This window comes from Pinus tabuliformis, chromosome 2_1, assembly GCF_031772625.1.
Source record: "Pinus tabuliformis cultivar Carrire ecotype Pingquan chromosome 2_1, CPIR1, whole genome shotgun sequence".
In the NCBI taxonomy this organism is placed as follows: Eukaryota; Viridiplantae; Streptophyta; class Pinopsida; order Pinales; family Pinaceae; genus Pinus; species Pinus tabuliformis.
In genome coordinates, this window is record NC_142299.1 from 714584921 (window position 1) to 714597179 (window position 12259).

The window sequence follows — 12259 nt, forward strand, 5'->3', positions numbered from 1 at the left end:
CTACGCCTATTCCTATACTTAGTTTATTTTTTGATCAGCTAAGTACAACATTCGTTAACACAACGGAAACATTAATCTTTCTTAAACATCACTAACACGTTATCATCATTATCTTTCAAATGCATAGCAGATAATCTCAGGAGGGGAAACTTTGTGTAAATATGAGTCTGTGTGTATAACAATGATAATATCCAATTTTACACATAAAACTTACAATGGAGAGAAACCCCAAGTTTCATCTCATACTTATACAATTTCACCTTCCTGCATTGTTGTGCAGCCTTGCCCAACCACCGAGCAAAGTCACATGAGTTGCTGCCCAACTCGTGCACCTGTAGCACTTGTCGCACAAACTTCTTCACCAAGGTCCCAACTCGTCGAGTTGCACTACCAGTGCTTATCATTCGATTAAATTCCTTGCCCGAACGCTTCGTCATTCAGCTCGCCTGTCTCGTCGTCATGTCACACCACCCGCACCCAACTTCATTGTTCACCTTTGTTTTGTCGTGCCCGCCCGTTGGCACATTCACCGCACTTCATTTCGTTCGAGCGCATCCACCGCGACTGCCCAACCGTTCAATGTTTCCTCATGCATGGGTGCCTCCACCCGACTGCCCTTCGCACTCCTAACTCGCACAATCGACTCTTCAACCGGCACCCTCGCCCATCTTGTTCAACCGACACCTCCGTTTGGTTTCGTGCGCCTGCGCCCTGCCTGAGCTCACCTTCCAGTGCCTGTTCAACCGCGCACCCACACTTTTCCAAACTCGCCACCCGATTGACCAGACCTATGTCTATCCACCCGGCGCTCCATGTGCGCCTGCCCAAGCTGCTACCCGACCCGCACTTAGAGCTAATCGTCGGCCTGTTCCACCTGAACCATCCACTGCCCATGTCCTGCACCCTGCAGCCACCCACCAGCTCGCCTAGACTTGCAGCTAGGGTGCTTCGGCCCTATGTCTGCCTGCACCTTTCGCCCAAATTTCATAACTCAATCCTTTACTCTCACTTCATCTTGTGTGAAGACTTGCTCACACTTGGATGATGCCTTTCTCCACCTTGCCCATGTTCTACATATATGACAACTTGCCAAGTTTTGTTGCACGTCGGCCCAAGCCAGCCAACCCACCATTTTGGCTTTTTGGCTATCTTTCGGCGTCGGCCAAGGTGAGGGTGCCCACACCCAGGACCGCCCCACCGTATAAGCTCGTCCATCCAAATTTTCCACACTTTGCCACTTTTTTGTCAAATGAGCTTTTGCTTTTCTCCATCATTTCAACCGACTCGTCGCATCGTGTGGGCACGCCGGCTCGTCGGTTACTCCAACTCGCCCTCTCGCCTATCATCCACCCGTCACCGATCTCGATTCTAATCCAGGGACATTACATCCTCCCCCACTTTAAGTCTTTGTTGTCCTCGACATATCCTCATCCCAGCAACTATTTGTCGCCAATATATCCATCCACACATGAGTAATCCAGATGTCCACTACTCAACTTGACTCATGTCATAGATATGCCACTGCTCTGCAAGGAACCATGTGCTGGTACCCCTCATGTCGGTGATTATTTGGGTAGCTAATCCACCCATGCATCGCCTCCATAATAACTCATGCCCCTACATCATCATGATTGTCCACTGCATGCTACCTGTCAACTTGTGTCATCTCACCCCTAGATGCTTGCTCAAAGTGTTTGGAGACTCACTGCCATGAGCAGCTAACAATGAGCCTCATCCTCCATGATAGTCTAAGATGATGAGGAGGGAGCAGAGCCTGAAGGCTCTCCCTCACTAATCAACTCAATCCACCTATCTGGATCCTCCACTTCCATTCTCTACATGTATGCCTCCCGATCCTCCATCTGAACAGTTGGCCTCACATACTCTTCGTCATCATCATCCTCCATTGCTTCCAGCCTCTTAGATAGATCCAAGATGCTATCTAACAATGTTCTAATAACTTGTGACTGCTCCGCAAGCTTTGCCTCTGCAACAGACAACCGCTTACAGATCTCTTCATCTCGTTTCTCATTCTCCATGTTCATCGTTGTTAACTTACATTCAGGCTTAGTTACTCCCAAGGTTGGTACACCAATGGGTACATCCTCTCGTCCGTCGTAAATGTACAGTTTCTTCATATGGGGAACAATCATCACATCAAATTCCTTCATGAATTCTATACCTAGTACAGCCTCATAGTCATCTATCCGCACTACAGTGAAATCGACTTTCCCTGTCCATTCACCAAGTGTCACATCCACTTTTTCAGCCACACCAATCATAGAATTTGGAGGAGAATTCATTGTCTTCATTTGTGCCTGCATTGGTACAAACTTCAGCCTAATCCTTCTCGTGGTATCTTTGCTCATGAAGTTGTGATTTGTGCCACTATCCACCATAACAAGCACAACAACACTCTCAACCTTCATTTCAACATACTCCAATTTGTTTATTTCCGGGTCTCTCCTTGAGATAGCTTCCATAGCCACTGCAACTCCTAGAATTTGCATAACTCCTACCGAAGTTTCTTCTTTCTTCTTTGCATTGGACTGTGCTAAGGCAGCCACCTTTGGTCTTGAAGGACAATTTTTCACCATGTGTGGTTCCTCGCATATCCAACACTTTAGTGGTTTCTTCATCTTCGACTTGTCATTTGATCTCGAAGTCTCCTCTTTCATATTCTTCTCTTTCAGTTTGTCATACTTCTTCTTCTCTTCAGAACCCTCATCATAGTGTTCCACCAAACGATCCATAGCAGCAAAGGCTTCCTCAAGTGTCTTAATCTTTTGTCTCTTCACTTCATTCTGCGCCCAAGGTTTCAGACCTATGATAAAGATGAACACCTTGTCCCTTTCCGCCATGTTTGGAAGTTCCAAACCGCACTTGAGAATTCTCACTAATATGCCTGCAGACTTCCCGTTTGCTTTATGTATTTTATCTTCATCCTTGCATCCCATGTTTCGTCTTGTGGACTGAAGTGGGTTTTCAAATCCTTCTTCATGTCATCCCACGAAGCTATGTCTTCAGCATTGCCATTGACAATCTGATCCATCCTCTGTCACCACCACATCTTAGCATCCTTCGTCAAGAATTGAGCAGCTACCTTCACTTTGGTTTCCTCATCGGATAATCCCAACCGCTCCAAGCACTGTTCCATATCCCATAGAAAGTTACCAAGAATTTTCATACTCGTCATCCCATCATAAGAATCTGGCTCTTTGACCTTGACATGAGTCACACCTCCACCTGAGTTGTGTCTCACAGCCTTCTTCAAAACTGCGATCTCATCTAGAGCATCGTCAAGATCTTGCGGCAATTTCAAGATTTCAACCAATCCTTGATCTCTTGCTTCACCAATCTTCTTGATTTCTTCTTTCATTTACATGTACTCCCATTCCATATACTCGTATTGAACCTTGAGGTCTTCAAGTTCCTCCTTCACCTTCGCATAGCTTTCGTGAACCTGCATGTTCTCAACCTTCATTGAAGCCATATCATAACCCAATTCCTCCACATGATCCAAGACCCTATCAAGGAAAGCCTGTCTAGCATCTTGACTAGATCACCTGTCATTACCTGAGGTTATTCCACCATCATTGCCATCTGCTTCCTTTGTGATCTTGTGTAGACCATAAACCGCAAATTTTAATCACCTATCAGACTTCTTCGTCACGTATCGGCCTCTAAATCAACCTGCTAGTTGCACTTCAACTCGTTCTCTGAATCAGGGCTCTGATACCACCTGTCATGCCCCTGCACTGGCAGTGATCTTCCAACCGCACTATAGGAGGTGCGGCACCAAATACTAACAATCGTGGACTATGCCTATTCCTATACTTAGTTTATTTTTTGATCAGCTAAGTACAACATTTGTTAACACAGCGGAAACATTAATCTTTCATAAACATCATTAACACGTTATCATCATTATCTTTCAAATGCACATCGGATAATCTCGGGAGGGGCAACTCCCTGTAAATATGAGTTTACCCATATAACAATGATAATATTTAGTTTTACACATAAAACTTATAATGGAGAGAAACCCCAAGTTTCATCTCATACTTATACAATTTCACCTTCCTGCACTGTCGTGTAGCCTTGCCCAACCACCGACCAAAGTCACATGAGTTGCTTCCCAACTCGTGCACCTATTGCACTTGTCGCACAAACTTCTTCACCAGTGCCTCGGTTTGTCGAGTCGCACTACCAGTGCCCACCATTCGGTTAAACGCCTTGCCCGAACGCTTCATCGTTTAGCTCGCTCGTCTCATTTTCATGTCACACTGCCCGCGCCCAACTTCATTGTTCACCTTCATTTCATCATGCCCACTCGTCGGCACGTTCACTGTACTTCGTTTCGTTCGGGCACACCCACTGCGACCGCCAAACCGTTCAACATTTCCTCGTGCACAAGCACGTCCACCCGACTGCCTGTCACACTCCTAACTCACACAACCGACTCGTCAACTAGTACCCTCGCCTAGCTCGTTCACCCGACACCTCTATTTGGTTTCGTGCGCCTGCGCCCTGCCCAAGCTCACCTTCTGGCACCCGTTCAATCGTGCACCCACACTTTGCCAAACTCGCCACCTGGTTGACCCAACCTATATCTGTCCGCCCGACACTCCATGTGCGCCCGCCCAAGCTGCTACCTGACCCGCGCTTAGATCCGACCGCTGACCTGTTCCGCCTAAATCGTCCACTGCCCGTGTCTTGCGCCCTGCGACCACGCACCAGCTCGCCTAGGCCTGCGACTAGGGTGCTTCGGCCCCTATGTCCGCCTGCACCTTTTGCCCAAATTTCAGAACTCAATCCTTTACTCGCACTTCGTCTTGTGTGAAGACTTGCTTGTACTTAGATGATGCCTTTCTCCACCTTGCCCATACTCTATATATATGCCAACTCGCCAAGTTTTGCTGCACATCGGCCCAAGCCAACCGACCCACCGTTTTGGCTTTTTGGATATCTTTCGCCGTCAGCCAAGGCGAGGGTGCCCATGCCCAGGACCGCCCCACCATATAAGCTTGTCCATCCAAATTTTTCACACTTCATCGTTTTTTTGTCAAACGACCCTCCGCATTTCTCCATCATTTCAACCGACTCGTCGCACCATGCAAGCGCGCCGGCTCGTCAGTTACTCCAACTCACCCTCTCACCCATCGTGCGCCCATCACCGATCTCGATTCTAACCCGAGGGCGTTACAGGCGATGTAACGAGGCATTTTTTTACCATTGTAGCTAAAATATAACCAATTTATAATATAAAATAAAAGTTTTAACTCTAAAATTGTATCTTTTAATATAATATTAAAAAAAATATTAAACAAATTTAATAAAAAATTTAATAATTTAAAATTATAATTTTTTTAATATTTTAATAAAATTATAAATAAAATTGAAAAGAAATCTACCGAGAAAAGCTGAGTAAGCCATATTGGTATCTACCATCATCATATTGTATGGAAAAATTATTTTAATGTAAAAGTATAATTTCACCCACTGTTATTTCAAACTAATTCTTAAAATTTGATTTTCTTTTATTTATTTATTTTTTTATTTTAAATTATGCATTTTACATTACGCTAAATAATTAATTTTTTTATTTTAAATTATGCATTTTACATTACGCTAAATAATGATTACAAGGCCAAAATTATTTTGCTATTTCAAACTAATTCTTAAAATTTGATTTTTATTTATTTATTTATTTTTTAATTTTAAATTATGCATTTTACATTACGCTAAATAATTAATTTTTTAATTTTAAATTATGCATTTTACATTACGCTAAATAATGATTACAAGGCCAAAATTATTTTGCTATTGGTTTGTAAGAAGGGAAATTAATTTTGGAACCTGTATTTAAAGTCTTAGCATTTCTAAAACCTTGTTTAACCAAAGTATCTTATAAATAAAAATTTGTAAAAATAGATTGGTTGCACCACTTTGAGATATATGGACGTGATAAAATAAAAAAATCATTAATGTTGCAAGAAAAAAATCCTGAGTCATAATAACTATTGGACAGAATCCACTTTTGGCTGATCACTATCTTCATCCAAGGTGAAAGGGATGTTGGTTGATCTCATGGCTAGATTGATCAGCTTACCGTCTATATTGTCAATATTTTCCTCCATTTCTTCCATTCTTATAAGATTCTCTTAGTAAATCACATCTCTATACCACTTACAATATACCACTTACAATATTAAAATGACATTTGACCTTGTGTTAGTTTCTTACCATATCCCAAATATAATGAAAACCACAGCACTACATCATAACGAAGCCAGAATAAAATAAACAGCCCTGAGCACCCTACTCGGAAATTCTAAAATTTGATTTTCCTATAACACTCCAAATTGCAATTTGTGCAGTTCTTTATCCTTGCAATTTATACAATTCTTTCTTATCATTTATTGCAATGAATACTGACGATTGAAATACTCCGTATCAAAAGTCGCCTTTTTCATCTTTTTATAATGTGCAGACAGTGACGTGCAAAAGCATCACTGAACTACAGTGCAACCTTTTTATAGTGTGCAGATGGTATGATCCAAACGCATCACTGAAATACAGTACAAACTTTTAAGAAACTTCTGCAAATGGTCTGAGACCAAAGTGCATGACATTTTTTAATAAAGGTGAATACTTTAGAAGGAACTATTAACTTTTTACAATGCCCCTTTAGTTAAATCTGATGTGTGAAAATGGGTGAGGTCTAGTTTCATGGTGAATAATTTTTTATAATACTTTTTTAATTAAAATTAAATGTGATGCGTGAAAATGGGTTAGGTGTAGTTTCTTGGTGAATAAGTTGGGAAGTTAAAAATTAAGCCATTATTAGGCTAGTTGGCTAGTGAATGAGTTGGCTTCCTCCGGAGTGAGAGTTGGGTAGGGAAACCCATTACTAAGCCTTTATGGGATCTGCTGACTTGAATTTCAAGTGTAACGGTTAGTTTTTTATGTTAATTTTAACCATTTAATTAATGGTAAAATTTAATTTTATCATCGAGTTAGAGTTGAATGTTAAGTGTAATAACGGGTTAGTTTTTTAATTGACTGTTAATTTTAAATTTAGATTTTACTTCATGGTAAGTAAGAGTTAAGTGTTCATATAAGTAGTTATATGTTAAATATTGTATGTGATAGCAGTGAAGTTTTATTAAGAAAATTAACATTGTAAATATCAAATAATGATTCGATAGAATTGTAGTATTATTTTTATAGATGTGTTTGAGATAAGGATATTGAGCATTTACATGGAGAATTTTAAAATTTAAAATGGTTAGAAAAATAATAAAGTAATAATTAAAATAATTAAACAAGAGCTAAAAAAATAAATTATTTTAATTGTATTTTTGGATTATCTAGATTTAAATCCAATTCGTGCTTACACTTTATATTTGATGAATATATGTACTTTTCTTTCTTTTGCATGATTACTGGTTTTTTTGTAAATCAAGGAATTATATTAATTTAGGAGAATAGTGCATCCATAAGTGCTCCATTTTGGACCTCCACCAACCTCATTCCTACAAGACTTGGCGAGGTGGTATATACAAAAAAAAAAATGGCCACACACAGATAGCCCACAAAGACCAAAAGCACCCCAAAATCCATATGCACCCCATAGTCATCCTTGAACTTGCATATTACCGACATCATTGTTCACTAGATCATTCCTATGCAATTGACATAATGCCTCGCGTACATGGGCCTATGTACTCCACGCGACCCTCTAGATGATGTAAACTCGCTTGCAGCCTTTTCTGACCAAGACAGAGTGATGCCATCCAGTCCAAGATCTGCCACTAGTTGTGCTGAAGGTCATTCATGAAGGCAATGACATCATTTCTATCATTGTGTCGGTCCTACGTTAGTTGCTCCATGAGGACTATAAGCTGGTGAAGTTGTGTCTCCAGTGAGCCAAAGGGAGGTGGAAGGAGCACCCCTCTCGATGACTGGTCTCTCGGCTGGTCTACTTCCTCCTTGAAGTCTGGACACTCCCCTTGGTGAGCATCCCCTATCCTTGAGGGCCAACACCCCTCCTCACTCTACCGCACTTCCTTTGCATACTGCCATGCTCTGTATGAGCTCGATTCACACTCCAGAAGGATACACCACCTATAACAATCAGGGAATACTGGTCAACCACGTCAATTGCCATGATGATAGCCACCACATATCCTCTCCTCCTCACCTTCAAGTTAGTTGACCACCCTTCGAGGCCACAAAACACAAAGTAGTAGGCACCTTCCTCCCGAGTGTAGTTCAACAACCAAACCCAATGCTCTCCCCGCACCCCAAAGGATTCAGATGTGGCCCCATTCCTGAATTCTACACCAAGAAAGCAAGCTCTCACAAGGCTGCGACAACCAAAACTAGAGTTTTCCCTTGCCAGCCTCGCACTGCTCCCAACAAAAAATTGACCAAACCAATACCCAGAGCTCAAACAAGTGAAATCGACAGTCAATACTTGAACCCGAAGAAGATGTGACACTCTGGTGGCCAGAATTGGTTCCTCTAAGCCAGCGTCATCTCATAATTCATCCTCGTGATTACAAGCTGGCAGGGGCCAGGGTCCCAGACTATTTGCAAAAACCAGCCTCCCTTATCATGATAAGCAACAGAACGTGATGCGACTAGGAAGACAAGGTATGGTTGAACCAAGCAACCACCTTGCAAGCTATCAACCAAATTACCCACCAGCAAAGCTTCGCCCATGACAAAAGTATGTTTGTTATTGAATGCCAGAATTTGAGTGAACAAAATAGTCCGTACTCCTTCGCAAAGGTTCGTTAGCCCCACATCCGGAGTAACTTCTTCGAGATACCTCATCTATTGCAAAATGTATTAGAATTAATGCCATGTAGTTATCTCTACTTTCCTAGTTTATCTCTTCTATCAAAGAATTACTAATTATTTCAAAATTCTATTAAACTTTTTGAATACTATACAAAACTATATACTCAAATATAATGCTATCATTTATTTTAATATAAATAGGCTAATATAAACTTTACAAAAAATGTTAATAAAAACTTGTGTCCCAACTAATTTATACCCAAATATTAACTTAACTCAATGGTCCCTCTTTACTATAATTCCAATATATAACTTTTTTTACCAACACCTACACTCATGGCTAGGAGTACCTTTAAAGGCCTTCTCTTCCTGTGTTTTTTCATTTGAATTTGATATTCGAAAGAAACCATGTATTCAATATTATGGAAATTTATTTTATTGATTTTTTAGTTTGGTGCTAGATTAAATGAGTGTTAAAGGCCTTCTCTTCCTGGGTTTTTTCATTTGAATTTGATATTCGAAAGAAACCATGTATTCAATATTATGGAAATTTATTTTATTGAATTTTTAGTTTGGTGCTAGATTAAATGAGTGTTGTATGGAGTGTAGTTTTTTTAAATAAATTTCAATATAAATGTATAAGAATAAGTTGTTTTCAAAATAAATATGTATGATTATGAATATATTATAAAAAATAGAATCCCAATATGCAAAAGATAAGAATAAGTTGTTGAAATAATTGTAAATAATATTAATTTTCGAATTTAATTAAACTTTATTTATAATTGTTTATTTAATACTAATAAATTGATATAAATAATCTTATAATAATTATAGAAATTGGTAATATTAATTATTAATTAATAACAAAATATCGAAAAATGGAAGCGAGAAAGTGATAAGAACTTCTCAATATATTAACATTATATTTTGCGAAGCTTACAATATGATTATTAATTTATTTGTAATCAAATTTATTTTCATTTATTTAAAATTAAACATTAAACATTGTACATGTAAACCAAAATTTTCATGTGGAAGAAGTATTGTGCAGGTTGGAGGTGTGCAGAAGAAGGGTGCGAAATGAGGAATGTGTGGGAAGTGGGGATGTGTGCAAAAGGAGGAAGAATGCAGAAGAGGCATCGTCAATTCTACACCTTCTACATGCGTAATAGATTTTAAAGTCAGATTAATATATAGTTATTGATATGCTAACGCAATTAAGATAGTGTGAGGTTAACATCTTGTTCGGGGTTTGAATACACTTTGATTCACCAAAAAAATGTCGAAAGAACAAGGGTTCATGTCTTGTCCTCATGAAAATGGATTCTAGATTTGTTTACAAATAATAAGCCTTAATTAATATTTTTATATGCACTAATCTACGCTCTAACAAGTTGATTGAGTTTATGTGATTTGATTACAAGTTGATTCACCAGAAAAATGTCGAAAGAACAAGGGTCTGTGTCTTGTCCTCATGAAAATGGATTCTTGATTTGTTTACAAATAGTAAGCCCTAATTAATATTTTCATATGCACTAATCTGCGTTTTGACAATTTGATTGAGTTTATGTGATAACATGTTCTCCCACACAACACTTATTTCTCGCACACATTAAAAAGACACTTCATTTAATATTGGATACTAAATTTTTTCTTAAAGTTAAAATGATTTTTTCTTAAAATTAAAATGATTTTATGTATGCATATACCTCATTTTCCTACACATACCCCCTCTTTTACACATCCTTTTTTATACACAAACCAGCGCCTAGCTCCATACACTTGGTCTCACACATATCTAAATTGGTAAAGTATAAAATGACCATGACCATCGCATCACCTCTCGTAGCTACATTAAAGCAACCATCATCCTCACACAAATCTATCTGACCCCAAAGCATAGTCATATAATTAATGCCTCTACAACTGAAATCCTTCTCAATTAACGTCGAGATCCGTAAGCGTCTTGAATGCACCTCAAAATAGAAGCTGCTAAATCCTTGCCTCCACCCAGAGTTAATAAAGAGGGAGTAAACCTTCCACCCAGTGATCAAATTTGAATGGCAGGTCTTAATTTCATTTAGAAGGGCACATATTCAGGTCGCACTTCTATAATGAAAAGCATTAAAAAAAAAAGAGCAATTCAATTTACAACAGTAAATTATTTTCAAATTTCTTTTTATTTTTTCACAAGAGAATGGTGGAACAACAACCCCATGGATGTTGTGTATAAGGCAGGTCTGATATGAGCCGCAACTAATATATCGGATGCATTTACCATTAATGGATAAACAACAGACCTATATTCTTGCTCCAGTTCAGATAAGGATTAATTTTGTAGTAAATTTTCATGACCAGAATGTTCAAGCCAATACACAAGTAGCTCAATCAAATTTAAGTTTATTGCATGAATGAAAAAATTCAGTAAAATTCTAAATAGGTTTAGGATTCAACAAAAGAGTGTACAAAGGTGTATATGTTTTTGGTATCTCCTTTTTTAATATGAAAACATACCAGGAATTGGGAATCCGCAAACAAATCAAATCCAGTATATTAGGAAGCCTGTTGAATGTGCTCCTCTCCAAGCATAAATCATGCTTTAAACCTTGCTTGACAGGGGTTTGCTGAATGATAAATCTATGCTCCTCTCTAGCTTAAATCGTCGTCAAACCTTGCTTTGGGCAGCCTTCAGGCACAACCCAGTGAAATTACAGACCTAATACATGGCCCATATTGACATCTAGTCGCTCTCAATTGAAACTACCAAATGTAATGGTATCAAAGAGTAATTGTGACATAATAATTAATAAGAACTTCCATCATATGCACAATTAGAAAAAAACAACTAAAAAAGAAACTGTTGTTTTTGAAATGGGAGCAACTCAAAAACTGCCAAATGTAATGGTATTAAAAGTTAATTGTGACATAATAAGAACTTGCACCGTATGCACAATTAGAAAAAACAACTCAAAAGGAAACTGTTGTTTTTGAAATGGGAGTTTCTGAAATGGGATTTAAGTTTTAACATGAAAAGAAATTTACAAATTCAACATTCCTAAAATTCTAATTTCAGAAAAAATGAAATTTAAATAAAAGGTTGACAATTTGATAGCACTTTGTAAAAAAATTTAAGATATTATTCCAATTTTTTTTTAAATGACAAAAATCAAATTTTAAATTTTTTTTGACTGGTAAAATTTTCTCCCTACTTCTCTGACGTGCCAGTGACCCTTTGAAGGGCTCTGATGTGTTCAATTTTGATCCCTGCTTCCACCTATCCTTTATTACATCCTTTATGATGTGAGTTTCCCTCGTGTACTCATGATCCCCACATTTAGCCATGGAGGGGACCCACCAAAGCTAAAGAGTGAGAGAAAATATGCTCGACAAAACCACTTGAAAACTGACAAGAGGGCATCGATTTTCCAGCCCAATCCCTTTTCCT